Below are 10,568 nucleotides of genomic sequence, written 5' to 3'. Positions count from 1 at the left end.
ACCCAACCAAGTAAACACAGAGACTTATATTGCTTACAAACTGTATGGTCATACCAGGCTTCTTGCTAACTGTTCTTACAGCTTAAATTAATCCATTTCTATAAATCTATACCTTGCCACGTGGCTCGTGGCTTACCAGCATCTTCACATGCTCTTTGTCATCGTGGCAGCTGGCAGTGTCTCTGACTCAGCCTTCCACTTCCCAGCTTTATTCTCCTCCTTGTCCCGCCTATACTTCCTCCTGCCTGACTACTGGCCAATCAGTGTTTTATTTACCAACCAATCAGAGCAACACATTTGCCATACAGAACATCCCACAGCACTTCCCCTTTTCTTTTCTTTTTTTTTCAAAAAGGAAGGTTTTAACCTTAACAAAGTAAAATTACATATAATTTGGGAATTTGGGCGTAGCTTCTCTTACTACTTCCTGCTGGAGGGGGGTGCTGTATCTTATGGGGCCACAAAGAAAATTTTAGGATTATGCAATAGTCCATGAGGGTGTATCCTCTGAGCCAGTTGCCTTCAAACCATTCTGGATGTTGATTCATCTGGGCCTTGGTGTCATCGGAGACCTTTCAGGGGGTCTTGACTGGTCAAACCTGATGTATCTTAATCTGGAATAAATCCATAGCCTCTTACTTTCTGTGGAAACAAAAGCAGAGTCTCCTTTCCAAAGCAACACATCCTTACATCCAAATTTTGAAGTCAAGGTATCTTTAAAATGTACATATTGATTTAACTCAACATCTTTTACGATCAAATGTTTTTCTGCAGTTAAAAATCACAAAGACAACACAATCCAGATTCTCTGTGTAATATTCATCTTTACGTGGCTTATTTTTTAATATTAATTTTACTGTCTCTTTAAAGACTTTATTTTTTGAAACTATGTATTTGTTTATATAACTGTATATATCACCTTTTTTGTCTCTTTCAAGCCTACGTATATTTTACACACATTGTAAACTATTACATCTGAATCTGTCTTATTGTGAATCTATTGCTTTAACCTGCAGCAGCTGTGGCTGCTGGCTCTGCACATCTCAGCTTCCCAACATGGTGGTGGTACATTTTCCGCCAGCTCTGGGAGCTATCATGGATCTATGCTTTTATCCAAGCAACGTGTAGCCCAGAAACCTCTTTTTTTTGTTTTGCACTAGCAAAAGCTAAATCCACCACGCAGCTTAATCTTTTCAGGATAATGATACCTTCACCCACACCCAGCAGAAAGCAATTTTAAGAATACGACACCCACATTCCCAAAGAGGTGGTATGGGACAGGTGTTTTTTTGGTCTTTTTAATGGGTTTTGGGTCTGGGATAATTTTCATTGTTTAGGGGGTTGGTTACAAGTTGTTGTCAAGGGTTAGGAAAAAGGCTAAGCAAACAAGATTAGATTTAAGGTTCTTGTTTAAAAAAAAAAAAAGAAAAGAAGAAAAAGACAATTACTAGTTTTAAATACTTTACATTGGATTGGATTGTTTTATATTGTATAAAAATTTGAAATTGATATTTTTAGAAAATGATATATGTATATTTCTAATTGTACTTATACCATTCATTTAACAATGTAATGCAATTTTCTGATGCTTGAATGTTATTACCAACTATTAGGATATAAAGAAATGAAAGTTAGTAGTTAGACATTACAATAGAACTTGTAGTCATATTAGATATGTTTTAAAAATTGAGCAGATATATTTTAGACAGGTCATCTTCAAACCCTTCAGAGATGTACAGAATATGGCATTTAAAATGTTTAATAACTTAGAAAATTTTTCTTTTTTCTTATGACTATGAGACATGTCGACTCCTGGCAGTACCAATCTACTTCAGAGAAAATATGGGCATTGAAGAAACTGCATATGGAGTTAACTTTCATTGTGGCAAAAGTTAGCCACAGGACAACAAAGTATCCTCAAATCAACTGTTGACAAACAGGACAGACAGGATATGAAACAAAGGACTACTGATTCTTGCCAAAACAAGTGTGGTTATGGCTTTATCAAAAGGCATCTTCTGAGGCCAGGACAATATGGCACCATCCCTGAAGTGGCCTTTGCAATCCAGAAAAGGTACAGTGCCCTTTTCTTCGAAGGCAGCTGAACAGACAGTGGGCCGATGGCTTCTGATGTGCAATGGAACAGCAGCTGAAACAGTTATTCTTAAAGAGTAACTAAGCTCAAAACTCTCAATAGTAAACTGGCATTTAATAGAGGGATGTGGAGAAGAACGGGATGCTGAGATGAAGCCATATATACACAGCCAAGAAAAATGGACAGCTGAATTAAAAAAAACACCATCAACAGTTTCCAGAATTTAAAATCCTGAATCATGACATGACACTAGTGGAATTCAGGTGTTTCTGGTCCATGGACTGCTCTCACCCAATGTGAGGTTGAACTGTTGACCTTGTGTACATCCTACTTCACAAATGAGTCTGTCAGATAAGCTAAGCCTATAGGCTGAAGATGATGCCCCAACACTACGAAGAAACCTCAGGTGACTGTCCAGGCAGCTGGCTGTTTCTGTCAACTCACAAATTTTTTGGAAGTTGCTTGTATGCACTTCCTGTTTTTATTTTTGTTAGGTAATATTATTTCCTTCTTGGATCTCTGAGGGAGTTTAAGATTTGTTATTTATAGTTGAAGATTAGTTAGTTATAGTTGAAGACTAGTTAGGATAGAAAGTGAATTAGGTACATTTTGGACTTACCAAAATAGGATAGATAATGGAATTATTTTCTCTGAATTTGTCAAATACAAACGGACTAGACATTGTTTAGGTATTTATTACTTGTATATATTGTATATAGTTATTGTACTTTTGTATATAGTTTTTCTTATGTTAGTTATAACCTTTTTCCTTTTTTCTTTTTATTAAAATAGAAAAAGGGAAATATGGTGATATTTTAACTGTACTGAAATGTGATTTTATCTGTATGTTAATAAATAAAATTGCCTGGGGGTCAGAGCAAATAGCAAGCCATAGCAGAGCTGGGCATTCATGGTGCTCGCCTTTAATCCCAGCACTTTGTAGGCAGAGCTAGGTGGATCTCTGTGTGGTGAAGGATACAGCCAGCGTTGGAGAAACACGCCTTTAATCTCAATACCATAGAAGACCTGAAGGGCTGTACATACAGGCAGTGATGAGGCAGTCATGTGGTTGGGTTTACAACCAAAGAGAAGGCAGAACAGAAAGTCTATACAAAGACAAACAGACAGCTAGTAGGTCTCTTTTGGAGAGGTCTCTTGACTGAAGAGGCTAGCTGCAGCAGGCAGGTAAGGCTCTTAGCTCTGATCTCTTGGCTTTCCTCTTTGCATTGGTTCTGTGTTTCTTATTTAATAAGAATGTAGATGTAATGGTTACATCTACATTTTATGTATCACTTCGAATGGCTGTTGTACAAAATATTGCCACAGGATTGGGCTACTCAATATTCCCTGTAGGAGGACCCTCCATTGATATCTCTTAACCTGTTGAGAATTATTATAAGTGGGCACTGTGAAGGCAAATCTTTCTCTGTGTTTTTCTTGTAAGGGTATTGAAAAAAAAACAGTCTTTTAAATCAATAACTATAAGAAGCCATCCTTTAGGTAACAGAGTAGGCAAAGGAATTCCAGATTGGAGAGAGCCCATTGGCTGAATTACTTTGTTAATTGCTCTAAGGTCTGTTACCATTCTCAATTTACTGGATTTCTTTTTAATAACAAATACAGGAGAATTCCAAGGGCTGGTTGATTCTTCAATATGCTGAGCATTTAACTGCTCTTCTACCAGCTCTTCTAAAGCCTGAAGTTTCTCTGTTGTTAAAGGCCATTGCTGAACCCATACAGGCTTATCTATTAACCATTTTAAAGGTAGAGCAGTTGGTGTCTTTGGAAGATCATCAGTTGTTGTGCCTTGTTCTTGTATAATCTGGATAGCTGGTGACCACTCATCAGAATAATACCTTCTAATATTTCTCTCAGAAACATGTGCTAGTTTATGATTTGTTTCTGAGGTTGGAGGGATGTTAATCTGAGTATTCCATTGTTGTAACAGGTCTCGACCTCATAGGTTCATAGCTATGTTAGCTACATATGGTTTTAATTTTCCTCTCTGTCCTTCTGAACCTATACATTCGAGCCATCTTGCACTCTGTTTCACTTGAGATAACGTCCCAATTCCTAACAGCTGAACATTTACCTCCTCAAGAGGCCAAGTTGGATGCCAAAATTCTGGTGCAATTATGGTCATGTCAGCACCTGTGTCTATCAGACCAGACAACAAGTCATTATTTATTTTTATTGTTAATTTTGGTCTTTGTTCATTTATAGAAGTTTGCCAAAAAATTTTCTTTATGGTTTCTCCTGAATTTTCTGTTCTCTCTGTCTCAGCTGTTCCATCACTCCGAGCAGCCTAATTTATTCCCATAGGCATTTGGTTATTTAATTGCTCTGAGTAGGGGTTTCTTCTATGACTGCAGGAAAGGTCTGAACTGAATTTGCTATGGGGGCCTGCCTGAGGCCCCTCTGGGAGTTTCCCGAAGCCTGAGGCAAAGGATTACCTTGTCTGTCCCTTGTTGATCTACATTCTTTGGTCCAGTGTTTACCCTTACCACACCTTCTGCATACTCCAGAAGGAGGGGGCATTTTGTTGCCATTGTTCCTTGAAGAAACATTGTTTCTAGGAATGCCCTGTTTACAGTCCCTTTTCAAATGTCCTTGTTTTCCACATTCAAAACATCTGACATTCCTCAAACTTCTTGAAATTGCTTCTCCTATCCACATATCATCTTGGTCATGAGCCTCAACATTAAACGTGTCTCTAATGCAATCCTCCAAGGGTGCAGATCTTGCCTTTAATGGCCTCATTATTCTCTTGCATGCTGCATTTGCATTTTCAAAAGCCAAAGATTTTATTATTATCTGGCTAGCTTCTGAATTCAGGACCATTCTCTTACTGCTGAAGTCACTCTTTGTAAGAAATCTGTGAAGGATTCTTTTGGGCCCTGTATAACCTTTGTAAATGACTCAGTTTTCTTTCCTGTTTCCTCAACTCTGTCCCATGCATTCAAGGCTGCCATTCAACATAGAATTAGGTTTTGATTATCATATAAACATTGTCTTTGTATTGCAGCATATGGGCCTTCTCCAACAAGCTGATCCTGGGAGATTTGTACACATCTACCCCTCCACTGACTTTCTTTTTTATTAGCTTCATCTTTGAACCACAGACACCACTGCAACTGGGCTCTGGGTTCCAGGACAGCATTTACCAGCTCTTTCCAGTCCTGTGGTATAATCCTATTACAAGTTGACCAGGAGTTTAACATTTGCTTTACAAATGGGGAATTCATGCCATAAGATACTATTGTCTCCTTAAACCTTCTTAAATCTAACATTTCAATTTCAATTGGAGTTCAAATATTTTGTGCATTCACTTGACCAGGTAGCTGCTGTACAGTTACCGAATAAATTAATCGTGATTGTTTGAAAACAGGCTTTCTTTCTGTAACCTTATAATCCAATCCTGTAATAATTTCACCATTAAATTCTTCTGTCTGAATCTGAATTTCTCTATAATTCATTATAACAGGTTTTTCTAAAGCTTTTATCCTGGCACTCAAATTGACTATCTTTTTAAATAGTAAAATAAGGATAAGGAAAGTAATAATGTGCATAATTGATGTAATGTACATCCCATCAACATTAATCTTCTCATACAGTTGTTCCATTTTCAGGCTGCCTACAATTTTATCAAACAAGGTCCAATTTTCTTCTAATGTACACATAATACCCATTTTTTAATGTGGAAAATTTTTTCTCTTTTAAGTACTTTTTTCCTTTAAAATATCTGATATCTTAATTGACTTACCAAGTAACTTATCAAGTCTGAATAGAACAGTAGAAATTCGAGGGAATTTCAAAACAGCTACCCAACACCTGAGATGGGAATCCAAAGAGAGAGAGAGAGAGAGACAGAGACAGAGACAGAGACAGACAGAGAGACAGAGACAGAGAGAGACAGAGACAGAGAGACAGAGACAGAGAAAGAAAGAAAGAAAGAAAGAAAGAAAGAAAGAAAGAAAGAAAGAAAGAAAGAAAGAAGGAAAGAAGGAAAGAAGGAAAGAAGGAAAGAAAGAGTAGCTGTGTTCTGGCTAAAAGCTGAAATCCAGCCGCGAGTTCCCACTTGAGCCGAGTTGAGCCTGGGCTCCAGCTTCCTTAAGCTCTGACCACGTGAGTTGGTGTTTTGGCCACAAGCAGCTGTATCTGCAGTTGTGTGTAGCTGCTGCAATTACAGTCAAGTGCAGCGGGACCGGTAGCTCTTGCAGGGCCTGAGTTGTTCCTAGCACCAGCCTTTTTTTTTTTTTAGCCCGAGCCACTTGAGTTGGCAATCTGGCTACAAGTAGCTCCAGCTGTGGGTAACCACTTGTAGCTATAGTCAGTTGGGCCTGGGGCCTTGGCCGAGCTGGCACAAGGCTGGGATCCAGGCCTGCTGAGGCGGGGAGCTGGGATGGGCCAGCGAAGCTGAGCCGAGCGGTTTTTAATGAATTCTTGCCACATGGGTGCCAAATGTAGATGTACCAGTCTTATTAAATAAGAAACACAGAGCCAAATGCAGAGTTAAAAGCCCCAGAGGTCAGAGCAGTAGCTAAGAGCTGAGACTAAAACCACCTTCTTACCCCTCACTGAAGCTGCCGTCCTTCCCCTGAGAAAGAGAGACCTACTTCCTGTGTGTCTGTCTTTTTATTGACTTTCTGTTCTGCCTTCTCATTGGTTGTAAACCCAACCACATGACCTCCTCATCACTGCCTGTCTATACAGACCTCCAGGTCTCTATGGTTGGTATTGAGATTAAAGGCGTGTGTCTCCAAGCTGGCTATGTCCTTGAACCACACAGACTCTGCCTGCCATGTGATCAGATTAAGGGCATGTGCTACCACTGCCAGACTTCTGCTATGGCTTGCTGTTAATTCTGTCCCCCAAGCAACTTTATTTATTAACACACAAATAAAATCACATTTCAGCACAAATAAAATATCACCATAACTCTGTGCCTTCATTTTCTGACCTTTCCATGCTCTGTTTCTTCTCAAGTGCTTGTCCATGCCTAAGCCCACCTTCTAGATGTCCTTGCTGCTCTGTCTTCCTGCCCAGTAGTAGCAGGGCTTTGTGAGGAGGACTAGTTTGATTTTGGTTTAAACTCCACTGCCTGGAACAGGCTCAGATTCCTGTGAGCAAATCAGTGTCCCAGAGCCTGGGGTTTATTTGCAGATTTCTCAGGGTTCTATGTAATGAGGCTGTTGTTTACTCACCTTAGTTTGATTTTTACTTGGAGAGTCACCCTGACAGAGGTGTGAATGTCAGTCTTCAGGATACAGTGGCCAGTTCTAATAAACAAAAACTATTGTGGTTGAGACTCATAGAGATTTATCTGACTCTACCTGTGGTTATCTGGGGTTAAAGGCATGAGGCACTGTGCTCAATTTGCTTGGTGTTTTATCATGAGATTAACATGCATCCATCACCAAGCTGCTGTATTTATATACCAAGCTGGCTTTGGAGTCAGAATTGGCTCTAAACCAAAGCATATTGTTAAAAGAAAAGGTTGAGAGATTCTGTCTCATATCAGAAAAGCCATCTTGTGTGGGACAGAAGAAAACCAATAAATAAATAAAAGGGACCATTGTCTTCAAGATTCTAATTCTCTCCATCCTTGATTCTAATTCTCTCCATCCTTATTCTTGATTTCTTGGAATCCTTTCTTACATATAATGTCATCTTTAAATCCAAACTTTCCATTTTGATATTAATAATGTTCAAGCTTTCCATAGTGAAAAATGTCTTTTTCAATAGCAATATCTGAAGTCTCCAGAAGGAAGACGGGACCCCACAACAACAACTCTACCCAGTCCAGAATGATGCCATGGTACTCACAAACATTTCTCGGTGATCAAACTTGGATTGAAAATTCTCCAAGATAATTCCATAATAAGATAGTTCATTATACTACACTTCTTGGCGGAATCTCAGACAACCTTACCATTACTCTGAGACTGGCTTCAGGATCTAGTTAGTCCAACTGAGACTTAACTTTCTGAGCTTTCTTACAGGACCCCACAGAGATACCATCACCCCCTGAACAACAAGAAGCAATTCTAAGAAAATGACACCCCTTTTTCCCAAAGGTTTCATGTTCCTCAGGGTTATGGATAATGGTTATAGGGTTGGGGGTGGAAGAAAGCATTGGACTCAGTATTCCCCGAAAAAAAGGGGAATGGATAGGTATAGGATATTAAGGTATATTATTGTATATACTAGTAAACTAATTTAGTAAAATATCAGCCTTAGATAAATTGCACTGTTATGGATTCCTACATATGGATAAAATGTAAACTATTTTTATATTCTTATTCCAGATAATTTGTGTGTATGTATATATATATATATATATATATCATATTTGTTGTAATGTATTTCTATTCTTATTTGAAATATTTGTATATTGATACAAACATAAAATTATATTTGTCGTACTGTACGTATGTTCTACCTCTGGTTAGGATATTTGGTATATTGATTTAGGATTATTGTCATATTGCATATTGTACTATACATTCCCACCTCTGCTTTAGCTATTTTGTGTATTTTCACAATTTTGAGGTCATTGTCCTTTAACTGTACATTTGCTTACAGGCTGTTTACCCTGTTTATGTGAAGCCTTGGTCCTTAGGTTATCTAGTTAGATAAGACTTACAGATTTATAGTCACCTATGCTTGTCATCTCTATAGTTATGTTAGTTAGGTTCTCTAGACTTACAGAAACATGTGTCAGATGGATAGATAGTCTTCAAACACTTCATAGACCTGGAGAATATAGCATTTAAATGTTTTGATAACTTGGAATTCTGTTGACGTGAGACACAATTGCTCCTGGCAGCACCAATCTGATCCCAGGAGAATGTTGGGCATCTGAGACTTTTCCATTTGGAAGTTTGTCTTCACCTTGTCACAAAATGGCCTACTGGGCAAAGAACTGCCCTTGCCTCGACTGCTGACATTAAAATGGTCTGACAGATACTCTAGGCCTATAGCCAATTTGAATGTATCAGTGATGCTGAGAAACTTTAGGTGACTGTCCAGGCTGCCAGCTGTCTCTGTCTACTCTCAAAAGACTCCCAAAAGTTGCTTGTGTCCTCCCGTTTCTCAGGTATTATTATATTCCTTCTCAGGTCTTTGATGGGATTGAAGACTAACAGTTATAGTTACAATCTTCTTGTATCTTAGCTAGAACATATTAAGTATTAGATTTAGGTTCTTTAGGATAGGACACCTTTTGGAATGATCTTTGTAACATGCCATTTACCTATGCTCCAGACATCTCTGAATTTTAGTACATGTTTCTTGTTTGGTGTTGTTCTTGTTGGTTATAGTTCCATCTTGTCTAGGTCATTATCTCTTATTCTTCCTGGACAATATTTGATAATCATTCCTATTGTGTCCAGTTTTGTATTAGGTTAGAACTTTCTATTTAGACAAAAGGGGGAGATGAGGTGGGTAGCTGTTCCAGCTTTGACCTTGAAGCACCACCTCAGTGAGGCTTCCAGTAACTGTCACACCTACCTAGGACCCACCCGTGGGGCATGGCTGAGATGGGAGCCCGTAAGACTCAAGATCCATCCAGGCCAGCCCTCTTGGTTCCTCGTGATCCTGGATGCTGGATGGCAGACTGAGTGAGAGTTCTCCAGAGAACCCCCACTGGACTGTACCTCACCTCTCCTGGATCCTATAACCAACCCCTTTACTTGCTGTAAGTTACCCCCAAATAAACCTCCTTTTAACTACATGGAGTTGCCTTGTTAAATTCCAGAATTACCCCAGGTAACTCTCTTGTGGTTTATGGCATTTGTCTGTGGGAGATGCCTGAAGGGAGGGGAGTGCACAGGGACCCCTGACAGAGCAGGCCTGGGAATGGGTAGTCAGGGTACAGCAGGCACCTGGGGGAGCTGCTAGGATCTGTGGTTACAAAGGCTGGTGAACAGGCTGTGTCTCCACCTCCTTCGCCAGCACCATGTTCATGTCTCCAAGATTTAATTTGATGAGTGTTGGTGCCGTGTCCTGATGTGGCCTCTGGAAGACAGACATGGTGGACCCACCTCTCCTTGGAGCACTGGGCCCCATGTCTGTTGAAGTCCTGTTAAGCACTTGAAATCAATACTAATAAAAGCTGTTATCTTTAGTGCTCCTTATGTTTGTTTTCCTGTATACAAGCAAGAATATCAGTGGGGACAATGGTCAGTTTGACTCACCAGCTGCCAACTTTAGGCCCTTCCAGGTGTCCTGCTTGGCTGAGTATGAGATGTCAGTCAAATCACCTGAACGAACCTTGTGGGAGCACCAGCCCCTTGGACACTCAGGGATGCTTTGAGGAAGCTCTAGTGACAATCAGGTGTGGGCCTGGCACAGCTGTTTCAAACAGCTCTCCCCACACTTTCCCTGTAACATTTCCACACAGCTGGGGTTTATACTGCAGGGAGGCCCAGCAGAGGACTGTTGGGACTGATGCAACAGGGACAGTGTCATT

This window comes from Peromyscus californicus, unplaced genomic scaffold (assembly GCF_007827085.1).
Source record: "Peromyscus californicus insignis strain IS unplaced genomic scaffold, ASM782708v3 Scaffold_4__1_contigs__length_199733344, whole genome shotgun sequence".
Classification (NCBI taxonomy): Eukaryota; Metazoa; Chordata; class Mammalia; order Rodentia; family Cricetidae; genus Peromyscus; species Peromyscus californicus.
This window is presented reverse-complemented; position numbering follows the sequence as displayed.